Source organism: Pseudonaja textilis, chromosome 2 (genome assembly GCF_049901715.1).
Source record: "Pseudonaja textilis isolate UNSWEBS1 chromosome 2, rPseTex1.2, whole genome shotgun sequence".
Taxonomy (NCBI): Eukaryota; Metazoa; Chordata; class Lepidosauria; order Squamata; family Elapidae; genus Pseudonaja; species Pseudonaja textilis.
The window spans coordinates 19,800,888-19,827,105 of NC_141991.1; the positions used below are offsets into that span (position 1 = coordinate 19,800,888).

The following is a 26,218-nucleotide window of genomic DNA, read 5'->3' on the forward strand; positions in this document are numbered from 1 at the left end:
GAAAGCTTTGAAGCCCATCTCTACTTCTGGAATTAGCAATTACTGGTCAAACTATGTGGCAGTAACTTATCCCAAGATCAGACATGTTTTCTAATCCAGATTTACATGTTATGCAGGGCATGGTGGCTGAGGCTGGAACAACTGGAAGAAGACCCTGTATGGATAGTTTAAATCCAGAACAATTAAGCTTATTTGCGTTTGCCTTTGAAAACTACTCCATGGACAGATTTAAGTTCCAAGACAAGATCTGAGGAGTCAGCCAGGATATGATAATGGGACATTGTGCCTTGTGCACTCAACAGTACACGTACTATAGAATGGACATCTACATTATGAGATGGAAAAATCTTTAAGAACCTTAAAGACTTGAAGGGAATTATCTTGGGATCAGAAAATCAAGTCACAAACCCTGAAGTAGTGGCTAGGATTACACAAATACTTTTTAATATTTCCGGCATAAGAAGATCTGTCTAGGCAGTTAAAGAAACATCACTCATTTTGCTCCATCTGTTTACACTGATTCTTCAAGAAGCAACTTGGAAGGGGGAGGGGGGTGCCAAGAGGCCCCCCTCCCCCAAGAGAGGGTTTGGGGTTCTCCATCCTACATCTATGGAACAAGGATGTTTACCAGGTGAGATTCATTATAGTGGAATGGGATTCGGCATAATTCATTTGAGATGTATATTTTATGTATAACACTGGAAGAGCATGGTTATGTGTCAATGTTCAAATCCATTTTCGGCATGTTTAATATGATTATTTTAAGTTTCTGGTCCCATGAGCAGAATCTGTTAAAACCCAATTACTTTTTAGATTTCTTTTTGTGTCTAATTTTCTTCTGGCATATAAGGTAAGTTAAGTTGACTGATGTTTATTTGGCTTTCATTTATTTATTCTTGGGCAGTGTTACAATTTAGCTTCATGGTCACAGTTCTTTATTTGAAGTTTCTTGTAAAAGACAGGGTTTTTTTTTTTAATGTTGCCAGCACTTGAAGCATATAGAATTTGGGCCTCCAGAAGATAGCAGTCATTAGTGCAGGAACAGGTTTTATGGTCCTATAGCCATGATGGTGAACCTGTAGCACACGTGCTGGAAATGGCACGCAGAGCCATTTCTCTGGGCACACCAGCCATCGCCCATTGCTTTTCCAGGATTCAGCACGTGCAGCTGGTCTTTGCCAGCCAGCTGGTCTTCACACACACAAGAGCGCTGGAAACCAGAAGACCAGCTCCCTGGTGTGCATGCGTGTGCCGGCCACCTGGTCTCCGTGCATGCATGCACATTAGAAACCAGAAGACCAGGTGACCAGCACGCATGCGCACACCCAAAGGTTGAGTTTCAGGTTTTCGGCACTCCCGCACGGTGTGCCAACACACTGCTCTTCCAGTTTCCAGCGTGCACACTCCCGTTTCATCATTCAATGATGAAAATGTTTGCCACTACTGTCCTATAGGATTAGTTCATGAAGAAATGTATACCTTTCCACAGTTTCACAAAGGGACTTCGGGGGAATCCAGGAATTGGGGCTATATTTGTCCATAGGGCAGACAAAAGCCATATATATGTTTTGTGGGACAAGCCAATAATATATGGGATAGTTACATTGAATGTGAATGGTACATATTAGTCCAGGTAGATTCTTTTAGGATGATGAGATATTCTTTTATAAGTATTTTCAGGACCGATATAGCTCTAATTCCTGGAAAGTAATGTGAAAATGTGTTCCTATTCATATGTTCTGAATCATCAACAGATTTTATAATAGTTTGTACTGGAAAAAGGTGTGAATAGGACAATGCCCAATGTTGATCCTGCCATTTCTCAAATCCAGTTTTAACTATATTTGACTAGAGTAGCTATCCTGGTATGGTAGTTATGAGTTAATGGATTCTTAAAATAATCTGTAACATCTTACAAGTAAAAGCTGTTATTCATAAACTATCTTTTTATTTAAAGCAGCAGATGTTTTAAATAAAAGGTTTTTTAGTTCATGTAATTTGCAGCACTCGGATGCAAATGTTATGTTTTGAGCAAAGATTTAAGCACTCTTCTTTATATCCTGATAAGACATGTTTATTAAAATATCAGCATAATTTATTTCAAGCATAGCAAGTTTCAGAAGAGCCAGTAATTCTCTGAGAATTAAATATTAAATATTATTCTATTTAGATGCTGTATGATTCCAGATAACTCCAGGCATCTTATATTATAACAACAATAAAATACAGTGTGAATAATAAAATACTACAAAGGACAAGAAAAGTGTTCCATGTATGCTGGGTGTGCCAAAATAAAAGTAGCTGTATAGTTTTGTTTCAACCAGTAGCACAGGGAAATTATAAATGGTATGACTTCTTAGCCAGCAAGACAAGGAACTGCAGTAGACCTCCAAGACACCAAGCTCTGCTAAGCAATTTATTACCATATAACATTAAATTATGAAAAGGGTTCCAGTGCATAATCAAATAGAAGTCCAGTTTATAATGAAATCAAGGTTCGAATTTCTGTGCCTCTTTGTCTCATGCATCCAAGGTAATGTGCTAGAACAGAAGTTGCTAGGGACCAACAAACTAATAATTTTAAATCCTGCAGACCACTAATATGAATTTTGAATGATGGTGGCTTGCTGACAGTGGGTGAGAAAGAGAGATCTGATCTAGCCTTGGAGGGCTGGCGGTTATGTTATCTCTCTCTCTCTCTCTCTCTCTCTCTCTCTCTCTCTCTCTCACACACACACACACACACACACACACACACACACACACACACACAGTCCCTCCAAGGCAATCATATTCCTAACCTGCTTTTCAGCTCTGTTCTGGGGGAGAGGAGATAGAGATGGTATTCTGAACTCCCAAATAAAGAATGATTGGTTGGGTCTCTGTAATCCCCAAAAAAGTCTGCAGGAAAATCCCCCACCCTGTTTTCCTACCGATTGATCATTGTTTACTGTCTCCAGTTCTGTTCTCGGGGGAAGAGAGAACAGAACTGGTGACGGTAAACAATGATCTATCGGTAGGAACAGAACTGCTTTCCTTCATGCAAGGAAAGCAGCAGAAGCAGCAGAAGTCTCTCCCCCAAACTCTGCCAGAAATGAGTCTTTGCCGGTGCAGCCTCTTGGAGCAGGATGCCTTGCAAGGTCCCAAAGGAAGAAGAGGAAAGAAGCAGCTCAGTGGCCAGGCAAGGTGCATGGGTGCCCCCCACTCCACTCTTTCCCCCTCCCCTCACTACCTCGTGTTGTTCGCAGTGCAAGTGACACAAGCCTTGTGTTCCCACGGACCATGTAGGCAGTGCATCCTTGTGTTCCCACGCAGCCTGGATTAATTGCTTTGGGGGTGACATTTCTCTGCGGACCACCAAAAATTTGTCATGGACCACCAGTTGGCGACCACTGGCCTAGAAGCCACTTCCTGTTGGTTAGGAAGGACAATTTCTACCTGGCTTACTTCTGTTTAATGTACCGATCTCTTATCTGTCCCTTTGCTTTTAATCATGTGATATTCTGCTCTCACAAATGGTCTCCTACAACATAACTGATCAATTGATGTACTAAAGTAATTAATTTAAGTAATCAGACATTTAAATACACTATATGCAGCATTTAAATATACTTTATGTAGTGTATAGCACAAGGGTGTCAAACTGGATTTCTTCGAGAGCCGGATCTGCATTGTAGTTGTCTTCCGTGGGCCGGCTGTGTGGGGAGGAGGGACAGACACCTCCTGCAGCACCCTGCTAGCCAAAATGGGGCAGCGAGGGGAAGGCTGTGTGCAATCCCTGTGCACCCCATTTTCGGCCTGGACAGCCTTTTTGCAGAACCCTGCCAGCCAAAACAGGCACAGAAATTCTTTGCTATGTTGTTCTTTTAAATTGCTTTTAATATTGATTTTTTTTCACATAGAGGGGTGTAAAAGCTTGTGAAGAAATCATATGTGATCTTTTACATTTTTATTAATATTTTTAAAAGAAACAAGCAAGTGAGCAAAAGGAAAAAGGGGGAAAAAATCAAAGAAATATGTAAATGGACAAAGTAATAGTTAAAATTGTACAGTTAGTGCTCAGTATATCTTTGACTAGAAATCGACCACTAAAAACATTAAGTTGCATTTAAGTACATAACATTTTAACAGAAGGAATTTTGATATCGAGTTTAGCCTAAATGTTCACTCTTTGTTCTTTAAGAATACAAAGACTACCTACTGAAAAGAGTATAGATAAAGCGTTAGTTTTTAACTATTTGTCATACTTTGCTTAACATACAGTGTTTATAGACATTCTTAAAAGCTTATTGAAATCAGTTCTTTTTCTTCTTAAAAATTGTACTCTGGATACTTATATTTTGGAATATGTAATATGTATGGGACCCATTCTTGCTTAAATTTGATTAAACTTCTGTTGTGAATATATGCTGTTACTTTTGCTATTACTGCATATTCTCTCAAATTTAAGTTTCCAGTCTGATATTTTCAGTAACACATTCCTTTTTCAATGTTGGGCTAAATTTATCCTTGCTGACGTAAACAGTATCTTGGTGATTGTTTTTGTTCATGTTCTGGAATTATACCTAGTAAGAAGAATTGTGGCTTCATGTCAAATCTGATTTCTAAAATTCTCTGAATAATGCTGTGTTTCTTTCTAGTACTCTGGGGGCTTTTTACATATCCACTACATCTGAAAGGATGTTTTTTCAGTTTGATGACATTTGCAATAATTACTACTATATGATTTGTCAATTCTGGCAATTATTGACAGAGTTGTATACCATCTATAAAATGTTTTGTATTGGTTTCCTCATAACTTACAACCTAGACTAAATGTTATATTCCATAATTCTTCCCTTTGTTGGTTTGTGATTGTTTAAGGTTTAAAACATTATATCATCCAGTTTTTATTTCTTCAATCTCCATATGAGTTTATATATACATCCTAGTAAATGGCCTTGATTCTCTCGGAACATTTCAAGTTCTGCCTTATTTCCCTCATTTTTTACGTCACTAATTCTTCCAGAATTAAAATTAAGAATTCATGTGTGATCCAAAAGAGATTCCCCATGCCTAATCAATTCAGTATTTTTTGCCTTCCTGGGAGCAAAAACGCGCCCCCTCACCCCCCAGGAGGCTTGCCTCAGGCCCAGAAGGCCCCAAAAACGGGGGGAGGGGAGCCTGCAAAAAAGCCACGCCGACCCAGTCACATGGCCACGCCCACCTGGCCACGCCCACAGAACCGTCAGCAAAAAATTTTGAATCCCACCACTGGCGTACATGTTCTGGAGAAGAACTAATTTTATTAGCATGAAATATTGAAAGCCATTTCAGTGCAGTTGTATAAGCTTGGCAAAATGTATGAATAAACATTGCCAAGCTCAGACTTTTGCAAAGCTAGAAATCTTTGACTGGTTATGCTGAGGTTTTATGCTCAGCATTTGATTGCCAATGTAATAGATGGGGAATACTGAAAGTTGAGGTCTATATTGCTTAAGGTTGCCAAATTGGAAAAACACTGATATAAATGTTTAAAGAACTCTGATGCAGTGTAATACAGCTTCATGTTTTGGCTCAGCCAAAACTTTTTTCTGACTAGTCTTGATGGAAACACTTTCTCTCAACATAACAAACAGAATAGTAATAAGTAAGGTAGTCCTCAATTTATGATCGTAATCATGACCAGAATTTCTGTTGTTAAGTGAGTCATGACCAGCATTACGACCTTTTGCCACAGTTGTTAAGTGAATCACTCGGTCAAGTAAATCTGGCTTCCCCTATTGACTTTGCTCGTCAGATGTTGGCTGGGAAAGTTACAAATGGTGATCACATGACCCCAAGACACGGCAATAGTCAGGAATAACAACACGCTGGTTGCCAAGTGTCTAAATTTTGTTCATGTCTTTGTGGGAATGCTGCAACAGTTGTAAGTGTGAATTCTGGTTATAAGCCACTTTTTTCAGTGCTACTGTAAAATGGTTGTAAGTCGAGGACTACTTGTATAGGAAGAGAAAAAGGTCTCTTTCGGGGAGCCTGAGGTTCAAGAGTAATCATAAATAGAAAAGCTGCTCCTTACCATAAATGCGTTGGCCTGTGGTAGCTCTGAATACTAGGACAGAGTTTTTCAATCTTAGCAGTTTTAAGGTATTTGGACTTCATCTCTTCATTCTCCTGAGTTGAAGTCCAAATACATTAACAATTGCCAATGCTGAGAAACATTGCTCCAGGGCAATGACTTGTGTTACCTTTTGACTTTAAAACGATTGCACAGTATTTGTGACACCAAGAAGATGCAAAGTTCCCTTTTTCCCTTCTCAAAAGGGATTTTTTTAAACAATAATTATGCATACTGAAAAGTTTTTGGTAGGCAATGATCTGTTTCTCTCTGCCTCCTTAAAATAACAGTAGCTATTCAATCAAAAAGAAATTTGTGGCACTTTAGCAACTAAGAAATACATTATCTTGGATATCATGTTTATATGATAATGGTCTGTGTTTTAATCTTTACAGGCTGCCCGGAGTCACTGATGTGAGAGAGGTAGCCACGTAAACAATTTAAATAAAATAAAAGTAAAGATAAGTTACACAAATGTTTATGAGATGTATCCATTTCATTGGATAGATTGAATTTTAGGTTGATTGGGACAAAATATACCTCTTGTATATCTTCTGCGATAGGGAGTAAATTGAAAACAATTGAGAAATGCAAAAGATGTCCCCTTGCAGACAGTTACCTTCTTTATAGCGATTGAAGTTGCATGTAGACACAATAAAAATATCGGCCTGACCAGCTGGGTTTGCCTCCTCACCACCTCCCTACTGACATTCAACCAATTTAATAACATTCTGTCTGGTTGGCTCTCTAAAGCTGCACCACTCTGTTTGGTTGTACATTTTTGCACACTTTGTCCCTGACACTTTGTTCTTGTCTCTGCTTTGAGTTGCCAGTAGGAAATGCTGCTTGGTCATATAGCTTAATTGGGGAAAGCAGCAAAACTTTGAAGAGAGTGTTGTTGGCAATTGGTGACAGGTCTTTAAAAAAGTAGGTCAGGATGGAAGAGTTTTATAGGATGAATGCTGGCTATTCTGTGGTTCAGCAGAGGACAGATCTTGCCACTCTGTGGCCAAGGCTAATAAATGATCCATCCAGAAAGAATGCCACTGGCCTGTGGGCATATCATATGGAATATTTAACAAACTTTGGAAGATCACAATCAGCACTGCCAGAAAAGCACAATCTGGTGGGTATTAACTACTTTGGGGTGTTGTATTTTTAAAGTATCACATTCTCTGTGGAAAACTTTTATACTCTTCTAATATTCACAAGGAAGAAATCATTTATAGTTATAAGCCCTGAACTTTTTTCAGCAGTTACAGCTGTCTAGAAACTTTTGTAAATGAACTGAAACAGATTTTGAGTACTTTGACATTGTCATTTTTATATGCTTTTATTCTGAATAATGTGAATTTTTCTCTGGGGGGAAATAACTCAAGTATGTAGATAGGAAATACTGCTACAGCTGTGAGCAAACGTATGTGAGACTTTTGTTGTCCAGCAATCTTAGAATGGTGGCTGTGTACAAAAACAAACAAATAGTCCTTGGGTTACAGTGATAGTTGGGACCAGGACTGCTGTCGCTAACCAGTGAAGGCAAAAAGTGCAACATTAGTGATGGCAATCCCAGTCCCGATTGCCGCTATAACTCAAAATTACCTGTATGCCTATTGTTCAGAATCATCCTAAGTTGGATAATAACATTCTTGCATATGGTAATGCAATGCTTTACCTTTTAGTTATACTTTGGCCCAGAGACCCTTTCAATCGTACTTTATTCTCCCATTGTGATATGGATCTATTTTTGCTTCCATTGTTTATACAGGTGCTCCTCATTTAATGTTCATTTGTTCAGCAACCATTCAAAGTTATAATGACAGTGAACAATGACTACTTGCAACAGGCTCTTGTAATTGTGGCTGTCGCAGTGTCTCACTCATGTGGTCCCCATTTATGACCTTCAGTGGTGACTTTCAACAATGGGGAAGCAGATAGGAAGTCACAAATGGCAATCATGGTCACAGGTCACTGCAGTGGCATAGGGTTTGCCTAGCGGTAACTGGGACTGCCAAAGTTGCTGTCATAAATCAATATGATTGCATGACATTGCACCTTATGACAGCATCACCTAATGACAGAGTTCCCAATCCCAATAACTTTCAGTAAGCAAGGCCGCCTTGAATCCCCCCAAAATAGTCATGTGATGACTTGACTAACATTAGCCTGCTGTGCTCTCTCCCTCTTATAAGCAGAAGTAGAGGAAGAGAATAAGTAAATGTTCGCATTAGTAATTTATTTTGAATTTGCAGACACCTTATCACCTGGGACCTGCTTAAGTGCATTATCTCAATTATGTTAAGTACATGGGGAACTATGATAGGAGAAATATACGTAGGCGATAGTGGGTAAAAGAGGAAGCATACTTCTAGGTGTCAGTCATGAGGTTCTAATGGGTTAACACAGATGGAATTATTCAGACTTCTATTCAAATCGGAAGCCTGTGTTTCATTATAGCCTTATTTTTATGCTTTTCTTATTAGTTCAATGTAACTATATTATCAATGTATTGAAAGGGGAGGATAGGAAGTGTGTATAAATGCATGTTAAATCTGGGCACAGTGAATCAGACTGAAACCTTTTGGAAACCAAACTTTCCAAAAATTAAAAATAATAATACTCATGTTTAAGATGTTGGGCTTTAGGTTTGAACAATAAATATCGCGGCTTCATCCCAAGTTAACTGCAAATATCAAATATATCTTTTTTTATATTCAATATACACTTTGAAACATGAAACAAAAAAGCATTTTAAACAGCATTTACTTTTTTAAAACAATGCTGTTGTGGTACTTTATTTTTCTCCCAGCACAAGGGCATGCTGTAGCAAACCACATTGCTGTTTATACATTGCTTAAAAGAACAAAGCATAACCAACTAATACTTCTTATAAACTTACTTGAAAGTTCAAGTAGATAGTATTTTGAAGATTGTTGGCAACACGCCTCATACTTCAAAAACTACCTTTAGGGTAGTTTTAATTCTTTTTTTCAAAGAAGTACATCATTCATGTTCCTAAACAAGGGATAGCATAATTAAGGAACCAATTCAAATTCACTTTTCACTTTATTTGCCAAGGTTACTAAACCATTAATACTTTTACAAACATTCTATTAGGATTGCTTGCTCTTCATGCAAAATCATCTTTTCTTCCCCATCTGGAGACAATTCTTATTCATCACTGTCAACTAAAAGAATGAATTGTTTACAAAATTTAGCAAAGATATTTTCAAAAATGTATTATGTGCATATGTATGTCTATTAAAATACCAAGATGTTTGCTGTGAAAGGGTGGAAAAAAGTTTCACTGAAAAAGGGAAATGCTCAAATGGAAATAACAACTTATCTATTTTTTTCTAAAATAAAATGGTTTTAAGTATTGTCAGTAGTTGAAATGAGAGTAGAGCTGCTAATATGAGTGCATTATCTCAACAGGTGTCTGTCTATAATGCTTTAACGACTTTCAGATTTGAACAATTTGAGAGCCAATTATAGTAGTTGGAAACTAAAACATGGCCTTGCACAGGAAATGCTTGTGTGTTTGGTTTACTATTATCTGTTCGTTTTTCTAGACTGATGTACTTCCTTTTTTAAACAGAAAGCTAGCAGGCATTTTCCATGCTTTATTAATGTATTTTTAGCTACATGTTGTCTGTGGTCCCCCAAATGGCACATATAAAGAGAACTTCTGAATGTGTTCCACTCAATCCAATTTTGTTTAATTAGCCTTGGAATTGTTCATGGAGTAGAAGAGGCCACATGTCATGAGGCCACCAACTGTATTTCATGGTGGAAGTATCTAGCCCAGAAAAAAAATGTTAAAAAAATAAAATAGATGTGGCCTGAAAGAAAAAGTTCTCACAAATAATCTATTTTAGTAAACATTATGAATGTTGCCTTATGTGTGGCTATAAACCTGTTTCAGATATTAAATCTCTTCATAGCCCTCTGCCATGCTGTTATCAAGCATGATGCCCCAGATGGAGTAGATTGGAGTCACTACCTTGTATGTGTACTGACATATAAGGTACTTGTTAATAGAATAGAACATTGTCATGGGACACAGGTAAAACAATAATCAGTGGAACAACTTACCTCCAGAAGTTGTGAATGCTCCCACACTGGAAGTTTTTAAGAAGAGAATGGACAACCATTTGTCTGAAATGTATAGGATTTTCTGCCTGAACAGGAGGTTGGACTAGAAGACCTCCAAAAGTCTCCTTCCAACTCTGGTATTCAAAATTTGTCTCCGGTGCATAAGTTCTCTATGCATATACAAACAACAAAGTGATAAATCATAAATTGTAAACACAGTCATAAATCATAAGACTCAAATTACAAAGCGATAAAACATGAGATACCAATAGGAGAAGGTAATAGGAAAGATGAGAAGGATAATAGCGATACAGCCCTACTACATGGTAAATATCCTTAGGTGTAAGATCGTGTTGTGGGAATTAGGTATTTAGCAGAGTAATGGCATGGGAGGGGGGACTATCTTTGGGGACTGTGACCAGTTGTTTTGGCATGCAATGCTCTACAGTGGTGTCCCGAGGGGAGGAGTTGAAACAGTCTATGTGCAAGATGTGAGTGTCTATAAATGGTTTTCTCAGCCTCCTTTCCAACCTGTGCAGTATACAGGTCCACAATGGAAGGCAGTTTAACAGTTTCTTTTAAAAAATGGACATAAACCAAAATAGCGAGTGGTATACAATTATATAGTTCAGAACTTAGAACAGAGAGAAAAAATTGTCTAGTAGATGAATTTCATTCATCTAAGAAGACAACCCAGCAAGTTTTCTTCTTATGCCTATTTTCCCAACTTAGAATTAATCATCTCGGGCAACTTTATTGACTACTCTTATAAAAAAATCAATATCTTCTGAAATCTTAAAGGTTCATTGAGTCATGAGCTAGAAGCTATTTCAGGAGGTGCAAAGGGCATTGTCTCTGTTACAGTAATTATCACTGGAAACAAGGAAGGAAATTGGATGGAAAGGCTTTGAATTTGTTCACTGAAACATTTATGTAGAACAGTTAAGCATAATGACTGTTCATAATAACTGAACAATGGAAAGAGAAGGCACACACATGATTCTAGGTCAGCATATACTGAGGTCTTACTGTAATAATGTTACCTAAGTAAAATATATGGAGTTGCCATAGATAAATTGTAGAACTTGGCTTAGTTTCTGGATTTGTTACTGAGGTCAAGCAAAGGTTTAAAGCCAGAACGAATGTTTTTTTCTCCTCCCTCATAGCATTCGTGCTTCCTATTTGTTTCAGTTCAAAGCTAGATTGAATTTGGGACTCGTTAAAAAGGAACAAAGTATGCATAATATACACACATTCGATGTACTTAGTACTAATTTCTACAGCCTAAAGCCAGCCACCGAGTCCGGTGTTAAAGATTAACAGGTATACAAACAGTGGGACCAGAAAGTTTCCAGAAGTGTGGTTTTGAAGTGGCTATGACACAGCCTTTTTCCCTTTCAGTGCTATAAATTCCAGTCCTACTTATGCTTGATGGTCTTGCTCAATTAAAGATAAACTGAGCCTGGGTTTTTTTTTTCTTCCTGTTTAACTTCTGGTGCCTTCTTGAAAGTGCTAACTGTTTTTTTCCAAAAAGGCCTGGTTGCTTGAGGAATACAAGGACACCTATTCTTTGAGCCTAAGCTCTCTCAGCTCTGCTTCCCCAACTTGTTGAGGTAATTCCCCGTTAGGCGAATGAGCGCAAACAGGGAGACGTAGTGAGAGAAGTGTTTGAATAATACACACACAGCACGCAGATACACTGTACAGTTAATGTAGGTTTTTACTTTCAATAAACGTTTAAGCACAGTCCAAACAAGCAGTCCAAGTCATTCACGGGTAAAGCAGTCAGTGTTCAGTCCAGGGATAATTCCAATATCAAAGTCCAGTATCAAAAATAGTTCAGTAACAGACTTACATCAAATCCAAGAATAACAGTCAACAGGGAAAAATGGAGGAATGGCAACTCTTTCCAACAGAAGGAAACAGAGACCCACTCACTTCACTGAGACTTCTGAGACTAAACAACCCAAGTTTCTGGCTCCATCTTATGGCCATTTGCGGAACCACATCCAATTACAGTTTTTAGCATTTACTTAAAGACACAGTATTAAAATTTCTATCCTGGTTTATATATTTCCAACCCAAATAGCTGTTAGGTGGCTTACATTCTTAACACAACTCTTCTTCTTTATATAGATAATATGACTAGGTTTGTAGTAATATTTCACCCTGCATTATCTTATAATTCTCCCAGACCTAATAGCTGGGAGCCACAGGTAGGCAAGGGAACATTTAGGTAAGGGAAAGCTGAACAGGAATAAGCTAGACAAGAAGGACTTCCTCCTGAAGTTTCAAGAGAAGACACCTTTGTACAAGTTTGCCTTCATTGTTGACTGCATAGCTCAGTGAAATTATAAGTTGTTAGAAAATTTCCATTTTTCTAATAAGAAATTTAAGAAAGTCATCTTCCTCAATGTTATTTTTAAACATTTTGGGATACTAGTAGTACTTGCTTTCTGATCATTCATTCAGTGACCATTAAAAGTTGCAATGCCACAGAATAAGGAGAGTTAACAACCGGTTCTCAAGAGTTCTGGCTGTTGCAGCAGTCACATGATCATGATTTGGGTACTTGGCAATGGGTGCACTTTTATGACAGCCACAGTGTCATATGATTGCCATTTGCAGCCATCCCAAGCAGTTTCCAACCTGCAATTGGCAGGAAGTCACAAATCACAGTCATTTGACATCACATACTAAGACCAGGTGTTTCACTTAATGGTCACATGGTTTTGTTTTATTTTCATTTTACTACCATGTCAGTGAAAGAGTTGCCAGTCCCAATTGAAGTCAGTAATTGAGGAATACCTGTTATTGAAGAATATGCTGGCCCTGAATTGTTCAAAGCTAGTTAATTACAGTTTATTATTATTTTAACATTGACTGAACTGCTCAGGGTCTTCAGAAATGAACCAGTATATAAGCTGTTGAGGTAATAAATAAGAGCACCATAAGCAGTAAAAATACAGAGAAAACAAGCTGTTGTAGTTAAAATACAATATAATAAGCAAAAAAATAAATCTGTAAAATATATTTCAGCAAACGTTTTAAAATATTACATGAACAAAAATGTTTTCCTCAGCTTCATGGTCTTCCAGAAATCTGAGTGAGTAACAGCCAAGAAGACCCACTTTGAAGTCCTTTTTAAAAAAGTGTTAGCCAGAAAGACAACACATCTTCTATTACAGATTCTTAAAATATGAGTAAGCTCATGTGATGCACTTGTGGTTTCTCAGTTTGAATTGACAGTATATCAGGCTTTGTGCGTCATAATTATCACTTTGAATTTTATTCAGAACCTGACTTGTGATTAATGAAACTGATTAGGGTTGAATATGTTCTCCATAATTTACTAGTCAGTACTGCATCTGCAAGGATTGGGAATTGACTGTACTTTTTACAGTTGAAACACCTAAGGCATGATGCATATTGTGCAGACACATCTACATGTGCTGTCCAAAACAATATGACCTTTGTTAAGTGAATTGCTGCAATTGCCATTGTAGTATACAGTTGCTTAGTGAATCTGGTTTCTTCATTGACTTTGCTTGTCAGAAGGTTATAAACGGTGATCACATGATCCTGGGATACTGAAATATGTCATAAATATGCCTTGTGGAGGAGATCCAGTCCAAGCTTGAGGAAAGTACTTGACCTAACTAATCAGTCTGTCAGCACTGAGTAGCTGCTTCTTAACAGATGCTGCCTTTTGAGTCGAAGAGCTACTGGTGTCATTCTGTGGGAGGACCAGCTTTAGGACTGATCAGGATCTGGACAGCTGACTAATAATAGTCTCCTTCCGTCTTAAGCAACATAGCCTTTGGAAAAGCTTTGCCCTTACAATGCATCCCAGCTGGACATTCCTTTGGGTGAGCCAAAATGCAAGGAAATGGGAGTGAGCAGCTGAAGCGATGGGAGAGTCCTGCCTAAAGCCTCTTATACTGTTTGAAGCAAGTAATGGTGGGCAGAAACTTGAAGAGCAGTTTGTTGATGTCTGAGTTACATGAAAGAAAGTGGCTTAAGAAGGGAAGGTGTTTTTTTCTTCCTTTCTTGAAGGTCCGTATAAAAACAATTTAGGCCAAATTGCACTGTCAACCTTCTGCTTCTCTTTCCCTCTGTCATTTCAAGAAACCAGTTCTGAAACTATTTGTCCTTTCTGGAATCAATACCAGTTATCTCTCTGGGTGTCCTTTCTAGCCTTCAAGTCATTCTTCCTGCCTGCCTGTTCTTGTGGAAAGACATGTTATTCCCATGGTCAGAAGTCACGTGAGATGAAAACCATAATATTATAGAAAGGAAGATAAATTAAAATGATTTAAGTATTAGTGGGTAGAAGTTTCCATGGTTCTAAACAGTTCACTAGAGCTACATCTGTCCGGGAGGGCGGATAACTAACAATCTGAACTGGTCTCTCCACACGTCATCCTTAGTGAAGCGGGCAAAGCAGCGTCTGCATTTCCTGCAACGGATCTTTCTCCTTCTGTCCTGGCCACTTTTTTACAGAGGCATGATTGAGAGGCGTTTTAGCAAACTGCAACACAGTTTGCTTTGGTGGTTGCAGTGCCTCTGAGAGATCGCTCAATGGACTACGTAGCTCTTCAGATTCCTTTGTCACAGGTAATACAGGTGGTTTTTGACTTGCAGCCATTTGTTTAATGACTGCTTGGACTTACAATGGCACTGGAAAAAAAGGACTGGTGTTTTTCACACAACCATTACAGCATCCCCCATGGTCACATGATCAAAGTTTGGCAGCTTGGCAACTGGTGGTTTGTTGTTGTTTTTTTAGGGTGGTTGCATCATGTGATCCCCTTTTGCGACTTTCCGACAAGCAAAGTCAAAATGGGAAGCCAGGTTCATTTAACAGCTAACAATTGCAGTTACTTGCCCTAACAACTGCGGCAAGAAAAGTTATAAAATGAAGCAAAACTCACTTAATACCTGTCTTGCTTAGCCACAGAAACGTTGGGCTCAGTCATGGTTGTAGGTCGAGGACTACCTGTACCTATAAACTCTGCCAGATGCTCCTTCCCATTCAGCCAGAGCTCATTGTGCTGGTGGAAGAGTCAACAATAGAGCTCAGCAAGAATGACAGGCTCCTGCTTCCTCTCTACCTTCCAGTTCTATTACAGGACTTGGGTGGGTTGGCCACAGTCTGGATCTGAATACACAAGAGACCTGTTTGTTTTGACTGGTGGTTCCATACAGTTCTGCTTTCCCCATCCTGTATCCTGTTTATTCCTCAACAGCTTTCTCTTTAGATTGCCCAAAAGGAACAAGCCAACAATTGACTGGGAAGAGAATAGTTAATGGTTAACTCTCTTCTATGGTGAAACGTGGCAGCAGAAATTAGCTCATTGTGGTCTTTGCTTGCTTTGCTAGCTAATCATCTCCAGGAAAGCTGTTTACCAGAGTCTTTTCTCAGCATTTTTAACAGTCATCTGCCGGGAATTTGTGTTCCATCTTTTCCCTAATACTGCTGTTGAAGTACTGACTTCCAGCCCCATCCCACATGCACAGCTAATAAAACAGGACTCCATTTGATTTTTCCAACTGGCTAATTGCACCTTGATAAGGATCCCTGTCCCATAATGTGAAAGCAGGAATTAGAATCTGTTTCCTGCTTTGACTTTAGTGGAGTTGCGGCATCTAGTGTGATGCCACTAACAGAAACAAAAATCCAAGCTTTCATCTTTTCCCGCGTTTGTCGGAGCAGCAGCTATAGGATCGCAAAGGCCTAACTAAAAGACGAGCCGTGTAAGAGTGTGAGAGATTCTCTTGCCATCTTCAGCTGCTGTGTACTTTTGTGAGTATTTAAATTATTTATTCTGGTATTTCCCTGTGGCTTTGGGTGTGTGTGTGAGAGGCTTCAGCCTTCTTCTCTGCTCAGGTTGGAGGGAAAAAGAGGCCCTGACTTCCTGACTGGGAGGGCTGTCCTGTGCAACCTCTTTAACCCTGCCCTCCCTCCCCCTCCAAGGGAGGGGTCATGATTTAGACTTCCCCTTAGGGAAATGAGATTTGGCTGGCCCAAGCGTTGGTTGCCGTTTTACTCCCCACACACAAGATCTGACAGAGAGCAGGAACTTTGCTGCCTTCTTGCCAACTGGAATTGGATCCTGGTAGCAAAGACTTCTCAAGCAATTAACGGTGCCTGACGGAGAGCAGCTTCATAACAATGGATGAGAATGGAGAGCAGTAGAGAAAAGGGCAGAGAAAAAACAGGTAAAGGCAGAACTTAACACAGAGTGTTCTTGAACTGGATTTATTTCTGTGCTGGGACACAGGAGATGTCTCCAAAGTAGGCTTGATAATCTGCTTAGTATGTGTTGATTTAAACAGCTTGGTAGAGAGAGGAAAACGCTTGTACCAAGTGTGTGATGGGAATATGGTGATGATGGTACAAGCTGAACTTTCCCCCCCTCCCTCCCTCCCTCCCTCCCTCCCCAAATGGCTGTACAGAGAAAAGGATTAAAGAACACTACAAGCAAAAGTTTAGTGAAGGCCTTTGAATATTTCTAAAATGAATGAATTCCAGTTGTATTCAGGAACTCTGTGGAGCACAGAAGGATCATAAGGAATATGGTGTGAAGGGACAGTAGAAGCACCCTTATATATCTTAGGTGTAGAATGGGGCTTTGTATTAATTGAAACCAATCACAGGACTTGTAAAAGCTTGGGAACATGTGCGTGATCTTGGAAAAAACTGATTGCAGGAGTTTGTATTCAGGTGTGGATTGCTATAGCATATACAGTACACATATCTCCCCCGCCCCTTTAAAATAGTATAATTTCCTAGCAGTGCTCTGTAAATTGTGGACGTTGTATCCCTGCTACTTTTGTATGTATTTTTCCCTAAAATGAATATTCAGAGTCATTGAGAACTTAAATACGGTAGTTTCTTCAATGAAATTGTGCTTTCGTCACATCAGTCCTCTCAGTTCCGTTGGTGTAGAGTGATAAGAGTTGAAATCCAGTACAGATCGTCCTTGACTTATTACTACATTTAGGACCAGAATTTTCGTTGCCAAGCAAGGTGTTTGTTAAATGAGTCACATGCAATTTTACAATCTTTCTTTGCCATGGTTGTGAAGTGAATCATGCAGTCATTAAGCAAATCCAGCTTCTCCCAGTGATTTTGCTTGTCAAAGCCAACCAGGAAGGTTGCAAGTGGCAGTCACTTGATTCAGGGAAGCTGGTCAGCACATGCCAGTTGGCAAGCAGGCAAATTTTGAACACATGATCTTGGAAATGCTGCCACTATTATAAGTGCAACTACTGGTTGTAAGTCCCTTTGATGTAATTTGGAACAGTTACTAAACAAATGGTGGTAAGTTGAGGACTAGCTGTACTTTCCATTAGGAATAATACAATTAGATAATGTGTTCTTTTCAATAAATCCAGGGAAAAGTTTTATTCTCTGAAGATGAAATTTATTTATAAGAATATTTGTATTCAACACTTTCCAGTTTGTTTTGCCTTGGAATGGAGCCCTGCTCTGTGCATTGTTAAATGTTATTTATGAGAACTGAACATGCTTCTTTGGTAAGATAAACACAAGGTAGAGGTCCTGTGTGCACATAGCCCAAAATAAGATATGGATATGGTTTAGCTTACTTGGCAAGAGCCAAGCAAGCAAGATTTGGCAGTATCACATACCATATATTAGAATTAATCTTTCCACATTTTGGCCCAATGTAATGTGCATTAAGGGATATATTCTTTGAAGCTGTGCCATAATTGCAACAAATTTGTGGCGCCTTCTGCGCACTGTGCATGTGTGTAGAAATATAACTAGAACTCAAGGTTAAAGGGCGACCCATGTCCATAGGCTGTATTGCTAATCTACCTCGAGATAACTTGCTGATAGTTGCTATTTACTTTTTGCTGGTACAATGTTTGCTAAATATGATTGCCCCATTTTGGGGCAACTGAAATTTTGTAAGTTTCCAGTGCTTTTTGGTCTTTCTTCCAGATTGAAGAATTGTGGTTAGGGGAATACATCTGTTTTCTCTCAGTTTCTTCCCTCCTATTTCTTTCCTGGACAGCAGAGTAGAGAGCAGGATTGGGTTCCTGTGAATATAAAACAGGATGGAAGAGGGTGTTTCCATTAAATTTAGGCTGAGGCTGCAGCTGCACCGAATTCCTGAATTGCCCAAATTAGTTTATTTAGCTCCAGTACTGTATGAAAACACATTTTGTTTTCTCTGGGTAGGACAGTTTGGACTTGATGTAGAATTTGCTGGACAACTTTTTTTAAAAAAATATGTCTGAGGCACCCCTAGTCAATTTTACTCCTGACAATGATATTAATATTGTTAGTCTATTTGAGAGGTGTTACCCTCAGTTTCTCATATATCTTCAGCTCTCTGTGGCCTACATAATCCTAGTCAAGGATAAAGGGAGTTGTTATCTAGGTGGAGCTAGAAATAAACAAGAGAATTTGAGTTTGATTAACCTTGTGCTTTACAGTTGCTGAATTAGCTATTTGTTTTATCAGTAATTAGATTTAAATCCCTAGAAAGATGGAGGAAATATGTTCAGATTCCCCATAAATGTAATGAGAAGATCCAGTTCAGAATTTAGAAATGGCCCCCTAACTTTCATAGAGTTTAATTCTAATGGGAGAAAAATGTGATGTTAGAACTGATTGCCTATTTATTTGCTGGACTGCCATTTGGACTCCTGCTTAGGTGGGTGGGGAGGTTGAACTAGATGACCTACAACTCAACACTGATTATCTGTTATCTGTTATTTATTAAATAGAACAACATATTTCTTTCAGGTGTCAAGGTACAGTACATAACATTCGATTTCCTTTTATCTTTCCTGCCTCAACATTCATGTAGGGCCTGTTGAATTGATAAATAGTGATTAATTGGTCTAGAATTATCCACTGAGTTATGTGGCTGAGAGTGGGGTTGAGCCTGGTTCCCCAACTATAACCAACACCTTGATCAAGGTATCCTGGCATTTTCTTAATTACCTGAATTTCATCCCCGCATTCTATCTCAGATAATGTTTCATGAACCTGTTTGTTGGAGTAGTGATAGTAGTTTTTCATATATATGATGGAAGAAAATTGGAACAGTCATAATTTCTCTTTCTAGAACACTGGAAACAACAAATAGGATGCCATTTTTTGTCTTGATACTAAGGTGCTCTATCAGTACAGTTTTTTCTTGGATCTGTGGCCCTCCTGGGTCATTAGGGTTGCCAGGGAGGTGACTTGGAATTGGAGCCATGCTGTGGTGGCAGCTTCTCTGGGGGAATCTTGAAGGAAGTGCATCCCCTCAAGAGGCAGTCCCTGCACCCAGGGGTTTTATCCTTGTGTTTCCTAAAAAGGGAAGTTTGTGTAGTGGCTAAGGCACCAGGCTAGAAAACAGGGGGCTGTGAGCTTTGGTCCCCTTTGGGCATGAAGGCCGAGTGACTTTGGGCCAATCCTTCCCTCTTAGCCCAGTTCAATTCACAGGGTTGTTGCTATGGGAAAAATAGGAGGAGGAACAAGTATTAGAAATGTCACCACCTTGAGTTATTTATAAAAATAGATTTTTTAAAAATGCCTAGAACCCTGGAAGGGAGTAGATTATCTACCTGGAGAATTGATTCAGTTGGGTTTCAGATCAACTTTAGTATGGAGATAACCAAGATGGAGGTAGTGCATCTGTTCTCATGCTCTGTGATTTTTTTTGGTGGTTTTCAGTTTCATCAACAATATCACCCTCTTGTTCTCTATTTTTTGTATGGGTGTTTCTATTTTTCTCCATATTGTACTTCTTTTGTCTTGTTTTATGGTGGGGCAGGGCCTAAATTTAAATAAATAAATCTATAAATTATCACAGTGTTCAGACTAAATCCATGTCAAAGTATGTTTGAGGTTAAAATACAGTTATCTCAAGTTGGAACTGCATATGTATGTATACATGCATCATATATATATGTGTGTGTGTGTGTGTGTGTGTGTGTGTGTGTGTGTGTGTGTGTGTGTGTGTGTGTATATATATATATATATATATATATATATATATATATATATATATATATATATGAAAACTTAAGAAAACACACACACACACACACACTACACACATTGTATATATATAATTCAGAATCCTTCATGTTTTGGAGGAAGCAAGTTTACTAGGTAGGTACTGAAGCAAATGCTATATTTAAAACAAAATAATTATGAATCAGAGGAGCAAAACACTTTGAGAAATTGGCTTGTGTATGCTCTTGGTTTTTTCTCGCTTGAGGCCAGATTTTCCTTCCCAAGGCTTCAAGCTGGAACCAGATGAAGCAGGGAAAAACCAGTATCTGTTGACCCCCTTTCCTTTTCAAATGAGGTCAGGGTTCAGATAGGCAATCAAACTGGTTTAGCTGCCAGAAACTTTTCTCTAACAGTTTGATAAATGCTCCTGATATTCTGGTAGCTATTAGTCTAGCAGTGTTTCTCAACCTCAACAATTTTAAGCAGTGTTGACTTCAACTCCCAGAATTAACCAGCCAACATAGTTAAACCAACATCTTAAAGTTGCTAAGGCTGAAAAAACACTGGTTTGGTGGTAAGACTCAAAACACGAGTTGCTGACTTCTCCTAGATGGATTTGTGAATTCACAAAGCCTTGGTTCCTTTATTTAATCATGTTTAATACCCAGAACTATCCTTTTCCTAGAGAAAAAAAATCTATTTGTTTAAACTGTACTAAGTCAACTTCTATGCAACACACACACTCCCACCCCATCCCCCACCCCTAATTATTGAATGTTAGAGGTGAACACCTAAGACACTCTTTTCTGTACAGTATCTGTTGCTTGGGATTGCTAAATGATTTCGTTGTGATTATGAACTCTCCACCTAGTCTGGCTGTGAGGGGAAATGGAATTTTATTTACCATTGGATTTTTAAAGTCTGATCCAAACCTCCAGATTGAAACTCCACAGAGGCATATATGAAAAAATTCTATTAAGCCTCAGTGAATTGATACTTGCATCTTACAAATTCAGACAATAGGCATTTGGAATGTTTTTTCTTTTAATGGGGGTAGGTGTTAACATGATGCCACATTTAAGTACATGTTTTTCTTTTGTTCAATCATGTCAGTTTCCAGACTGTCTGGACAAGTCCCCGCAGTTTTTTTAGCAAGAATTTTAAGAAATGATTTCCCACTTCCTGGGACTGAGAGAGAGTGACTGACTGCCTGCCCCAAATTCACCCAGCTAGTTTTGTGTTTAAATGGGACTAGAGCTCACAGTCTGTTGCTTTCCTTCACCACTGCCCCAAACTGCCTCTCTTGGGTTCATTTATTCAGCTGCAAAAGGCAGAATCCTGCATGCCGAATAAAGGTTGCCAATAAAGTTGATTAATTTAGCAGCCTAGTTTTGGTAGAGATTCTTAGGGTCAAATACATAAAACAGATGTGACTTTGTTGCTATTTAGTTTTTGCATTTGGGGCGCATGTGTTTTCACATCTTTTTAATTTTTTAAAATTTTTGTGAAAACACTTTTTTTTTAAAAAAAACTTCATAGAAACTTGAAATGTAAAACTGTTCTATAGCAGTGTTCTGCCCTGTGCATATTTGAGAAATTCAAATTATTTTACTTTGCATTGAAATATAAATCAACCAATGTAACGATCATCCTTGATTTTCCCAAAAATATAAGTTGCAGCCAAAATGGCCAGCAGAAACATGTAGCTAGGAGTTCAAAGTCAAAGCACTAGAAAAAGTGAGACGTTCTGTCTTCTTTTGTGAACAGAGCTGTGCTGTATTTGGAAAGTACAGGTAATTCTCAACTTACAACTGAAAGTGTGACTGGAATTTCAGTCATAACTCATGACCACTGTAAGCTGAGGTACCCATACAACCAGGCCTGATTTTATGACCATTTTATGGCATTCATTAAGCAAATCACATGATAAGTCAGTCTGAATCCATTATCCCATATAGACATTGTTTGTCAGAAGCCAGCCAAAAAGTCACAAATCTCTGTCATGTGACACTACAGCCTGTCATAATGTGAGCCAGTTGCCAAGTGCCCAAGATGTAACTATGGGACGTAGAAGCATAGCATTTTATAACAGCAGGAAGAGATTTACTTGCCATAAAGCACCTTTTATGAGGCTATTGTAATTCCAAATGGTCATTAAATGACCACTAGTAAATCAAGGACTACTATGTGTGTGAGAGAGTGTATGTGTATAAGACAGAGAAAAGAAATTATTTTGATTTGTACATCTCAGTTTCGGAAGAGTGCCTAATGGAATTGTCTCTGAGATTTACTAAAGTAAAAACTTGGTTTGTTCCTAAGCCCAATTGTCTCATATTCTGTAAATTGATTTATCTTTGTAGCCATTTTATCCTTTGTAGGTCAAATCACTGATTCCACTATAGGCGAAACTTTGTTGAGTGAAACATCATAAGAAATTGAAACAAAACGATGCTTTTTCAAGGGGCAACTGGACTTTCTGGTTTTTCTTTGAAGACTTTTCGCTTCTTATGCAAGAAGCTTCTTCAGCTTTGACTGGATGGTCTTCAGTCAGAGCTGAAGAAGCTTCTTGAAAGAGAAGCGAAACATCTTCAAAGAAAATCAAGAAAATCCAGTTGCTTCCCCAAAAAGCACTTTTGAGACAACCATGACCTGGATGACTGAGAATCTCCACAGGCAAAGAATTGAAACATAATAAAAGGTTTCTGGTAGGTGGAACATTCTGGAAAGGCAGTGCTAATACTGAAGTCAGCACATCCTAATCTTTATTTTGCAAGGCAAATACAAAAATCTAGTTTCCTGTTCTGAAAAGGAACTGAACTTTGTTTTTATTAGAGGAAAAACAGCTTTGTTGAGGTTTTTTTTTTTTTTAAAGACTAGTCTCAGTTACTTGCTGCTGCTTGGATAAATTTCAGTTGATTAAAGAGGAGGAAAAAAATAAGACTCTGATCCACTTAGACCTTTTCTCCCAGTTAGTAAACTACTATATAGGAAACTGTTCCTCTGCTTTAAAAGATAAAATAGTAACACCCTTTTTTAACATATGGATGATCCTGATAGGATTAGCACTCCCAGCCACGGCTGACAGATGAGGCAGGCTGTGGGCCCCTTGGTCAAGGAATTTGGTCTATCAGGGTCCAGGAGAAGAGCCTTTCATACTGCTGAAAAACATCTGGCAAAATTGCCAGTTTTTATAACTATTATTGGCTGTTTCTCTTTTAAACGGGTAAAAATGAAAAGAGAGCTGTGGAAGGTGAGCTTTCCATTAGCTTTCTTTAAAAAAAATGTTTTAATGATTAATTTTCTCCAAAACAGCCTGAAATTGTACAACCAGTAATTTCCATTGCTTTCCCTCTTGCACCCTAAAAAGCTGCTTATATCAGAGGTCAGGTGTATTTGGAAAATGCAGCCAACCTTGGTGAATTTACCATGCCAAGTACAGAACTGGCAGTTCTCAGAAAATCTGACTGGAATTAGGTAAGTGGGTGGAAGATGACAGCCAAAACATTTCTTGAGCCAAGTGAGCAAACTGCTTGCATCCTATGCCGAATCCATAACCTTCCTGGAGAACTGAAGTTCCTACTAATTTTAGTCAGTGTAACTGTTAGTGAGGAAATTTGGTATTGTAGTTCAGCCACATTTGAGAGACTGCCGGTTAACACATATGCGGTGGAATAATTAAACTTCTTTTGGGCCTGATATTTAAAAACTGTCAGCACTGTTTTCCTTCATGTTGACATAGGAAAGCAATGGAAGCTAGCATAAGGCTTAAAGTAGTCAATATAAAACACACACACACACACACACACACACACACACACCTCTAATGCTCCCCAAAATTCAATCCCATTCACTCCATCTTCTTGAAGTACGTTTTCTATTTTCAAGAGTCCTTTGGTGAATAGTTGAGTTCCACATAAGAAATAGATTGCTTCTTATATAATACTTAATGGGTGATGAATTAAGTGTTAATTATGTAACACTTAATGATCCTTTTGATGAGGAAACATACCTATACTTCTTCATATTTTGGAGATAGATTTGTAAGTTAGGCCAATAACACAAAGCCTAAAAATACAGAACGTTACTTTTGAAAAATGCTGAAATCAGACAAGGCAAATCTTTGCAATTGAAATTATGTAAGTATAGTAGAACCTCCGGTCACGACCATAATCCATTCCAGGACTTCGGTCGCAACCCGATTTGGTCATGACCAGAAGTAAGACTGACTGCGTATGTGCGGACACAAAAAATGGCGCAGAAAGGGAAATTGCTGCAGCAGGGGAAATTTCCGCAGCTGTGTTTGATTGCCACCTGAGGATGTGTTCACAACCAGATGCAAAAATTTTCTGAAATTTTTGAAGGTCAGCAAATTTGGTCATGGTCAGAAGTGTTCATAACCCGAGGTTCCACTGTATGTCTGTGCAGGAATGCATTGTTACATAAAGACAGTACTTTGTTACAAAGTCATGTCTGCGCATCAGAATACTGTACACGTTTTGCTGTGCTGAAAGCACTTTTCTTTATGGTATGTCTCAAAAATTTCAGTGTGTATTAGAGAAATAGTGGCATTATGATCCCAGAAAAACAATTTTGAAATGAGCAACAATTCTTCAGTAGAACTGTTGAAAACTTCAGACAGTTAGTAGCCTTAAAGAGCTCATTCGTATTATAGAGTTCATATTATAAGAATGAGGGCCATTTTTTGTTAAAAGCAACTTCTGGGAATGTCCCAGAATGTCAGAGAAATCATTCTAGTTCTGTTTCTCTCCATCCTCCCACTCTTCTCTTTCAAAATGTAGTCATATTGATACTACTACAGCAGCTTTTCTGATGTAATGTCATTCAAATATGTGTGTCAGGATTCCAGCACTTAACCCCATCTAAATCATGAGTCTTGAGCCAAACTTCCAAAACATCAAAAGGATTGATTGGGAGTTAAAAGGTGTGGCATTGCCTGGGTGTAGCTGACTCTGAGACACATCATTCATTGTCACCCTTGACCCAGGTTTCCCCCCACCCCCTGGGTGTATCATAATTCATATTCTCCAATGGGACACATCCATATCCAGGAGTCATCAATCATGCTCTCCAAGTTAGAATTTTGCACGGCAGAAACTTCGGTCACCTAGTTACTATCTTGAAAACATTTATGGGATGCAGTTTTGATTGCAAGCTGTTACACTGCTCCCCCCTCCCTTTCTGTTGGCAACTCTAAAAGACCATAGAATTATTTTATGAGTTGACAATGTGGGTCTAAAGTAACCAGGAAGTTTGTGTAGTACTTAAGGCACTTCGCTGGAGACCAAGAATTCTTCACCCGCCTTAGGCACAAAGCCGGCTGGATGACCTTGCTCCAGTCCATCTCTCAGCCTAGGAAGCAGACATTGGCTACTTTTGAAATCTTGCCAGGAAAACTGAAGAGACCCGTCACCCAAATTGGACTAGCCTGCCCCACTCTGGCTAAAGAAGTCTATTGTGGACCCCATCTGCTAAGCAATTCCAGCAGACAGGGTCAAGGAGAAGGGCCCTTTCCACTGGATGGAACGTTCTACCAGCAGAGGTGAGAACTCCCGCCATTTTAGACTTCCGGAAGGGTATTAAAACTTGGGTTTCCCAGTTGGCTTGTGGCCCAGGCGGAGGAGTTGGTTGACAGCGTAAGAAGACCTCAAAATACACACACACACACACACACACACACACACACACACACACCCAGAAATCCTAGTCTGGATTGGATGTGCTAGCTGAGATTACCATAAACTACTTTGTCTGGAGAAAATTAGATTGTAAAAGGCTGCAGTTCACTTTACACGGCTGTTCATTTTACTTTTTATTTATTATATGTTGCGCCTTAAGATATGGCTACACTTCAGTTCCCAATAGAGTAAACCAAATGTGACGTTTCTGCGGGGCTGTTCTCTTTCCTTTCAATGCACTTGTTTCACATCCCACAAAGAGTGCTAGATAATGGCTGCCTTCTATAGATCATACCTGATATATCAAGTAGGAATATTTTCTTTTGGTTTGTTTTTAAAAAGTGCAGT

At 38.8% G+C, this 26,218-nt stretch overlaps 1 protein-coding gene across 5 annotated transcripts in view; it reads left to right on the forward strand.

Annotated features, from left to right (window-relative positions):
* MGAT1 (alpha-1,3-mannosyl-glycoprotein 2-beta-N-acetylglucosaminyltransferase) overlaps positions 1-26,218 on the forward strand; it is a 36,990-nt gene that overhangs the window by 858 nt on the left and 9,914 nt on the right. For 2 of the 5 annotated variants that reach the window (XM_026720709.2, XM_026720708.2), the window contains exon 2: positions 117-631. The gene's annotated coding sequence lies outside the window, so the exon portion shown is untranslated. Of the gene's footprint in view, positions 1-116; positions 632-6,994; positions 7,224-15,229; positions 15,996-16,174; positions 16,412-26,218 lie in introns of those variants that run through there. The other 3 variants (XM_087928624.1, XM_026720711.2, XM_026720707.2) reach the window with 3 other exon arrangements.